Here is a 1664-nt window from a genome sequence, read left to right as displayed (position 1 = left end):
TATTCAATAAAAGAAGAAAGGAGGATTAACGGCAAAAAAGCACATCATAAGATATGAAACTTTGGAAATTATCTAGATATTGTTTGAAAAAACTCCTTTGATGGAAAGAAGATGAAGAACGGTATGGGATCCTGTCCTGCGCACCTGTAATTGATATGTTCCACATCCATTCATACCACCTAACCCTAAACACCCAAACAAGTTGCAGTCAGTGACCATGTGGCCTAATGGATAAGGCGTCTGACTTCGGATCAGAAGATTGAGGGTTGGAGTCCCTTCATGGTTGAATCTTTTTCTCACAGCACCCAACTTATCTTTACATACAAACTGGAAACACACTCTTAAAATACTCCTTTCACTCTCACTCATTAAGAAAGCCCAATGCAAACTGCACAATCAGTCACGTTATGCCTTCAGCATTGCTACTTTTCTGTCTTTCTGCCATACCAAAGTACCTCTTCATAAATGCCACGGATATGCAATACGTATACAACAATATGACATGGCACAATCATTCTGAACAGAACTGTGGGTAGATTCAGTGCAGGGAGTGTGTGCGTGCAGAAAGCAGAAACTATGCATGGGTAGAAGCTCTATGATTTTCTCCAGGAATAATGCAAATTGTCCCTCAGAAAAAGTATAGTACTAGAGAAGAATCATAAAGGATTGACACAATTGCTGCCTTTGCTGTTGCCCCAGTTGTGCAATCTGTCAAGGACTGGTCTCTTGCAGATTGAGGCACCTAGTTGCAATTGTGTGGTAAAAATCACCCTTACAACCATTTCTGCTATAAACTTGAGATCTTTCTGAGATATTATCTCACAGACTTCTTATGAATGAGGAACTCTGAAATTGTCACATTCCAATTTGTACGTCCTTAAAACTATGCTGGTTATTCAAATGGGCAGATTGTTTTTTAAATTCCTTTCTGTCTCGAGTTGTAGTTATATTGATACAGAGGCATAATTGTTGAATGATATATATTGGTTTGATTGAAATATGTTCGTAGAGGTGGTGATAGGCTTTCTGTGTCTGTCTGAGAGCAAGGACCGGTTAACGTCTTTTTCCAAGAGCAGTTTGTTGTGAAAGGTATCAGGCAAAGGAGTATGTATTGTGATGTGGTTCTCTGACTGCTTCTGTCCACTTGCCAAAAGTTCCAAGGCCCTATGATAGCACAAAAACGGTAAGATTGAAGTGGTGGATGCCGGAGGTTTAAAATGGTCAGTTTAATTAAAGACAGAAAAGTGAAACGAATGACTGCAGAAATACTGTATGTGGCCATGAACTGAGATGAAAGGATGATTTTGGAACTCTGTCTTGCAGATTACCCTCAATGCCGCAATGGATAGGGCACTACTCTCACAGACCAGGGTGTGTAAATTTAAGTCTATCTGAGGTGCACACCCTGAACTAATACATTTTTGCTGAAACCTAATCATATTGTTTACTCTTCCTCGTAGCAGCTTGCCAGGGTGATAGTATATTGCAACAGAACCATTCCACTTCTTCACTGAAAAGTGTCATGTTGGTTACCCAAATGTGCAGCGTGTCATTTTATACAGCTTTCTTTATTGAAATTAAACTTGGACTCACTTGAAATATTCTCCTTCAAAATGAATGTTTTGAGCTGCTGTGAATTTTATTTCTAGAGGTGGTGACAGGCT

At 39.5% G+C, this 1664-nt stretch overlaps 1 non-coding gene across 1 annotated transcript; it reads left to right on the top strand.

Annotated features, from left to right (window-relative positions):
• The first annotated feature begins 213 nt into the window (after positions 1 to 213).
• Positions 214 to 286, top strand: TRNAR-UCG (transfer RNA arginine (anticodon UCG)). Its single transcript has one exon. It is a non-coding gene; the product is annotated as a tRNA-Arg (tRNA).
• Positions 287 to 1664: the final 1378 nt, after the last annotated feature.

Source organism: Pleurodeles waltl, chromosome 4_1, assembly GCF_031143425.1.
Source record: "Pleurodeles waltl isolate 20211129_DDA chromosome 4_1, aPleWal1.hap1.20221129, whole genome shotgun sequence".
Taxonomy (NCBI): Eukaryota; Metazoa; Chordata; class Amphibia; order Caudata; family Salamandridae; genus Pleurodeles; species Pleurodeles waltl.
The sequence above is the reverse complement of the archived record's forward strand: the minus strand, read 5'-3'. Positions and strand labels throughout refer to the sequence as shown.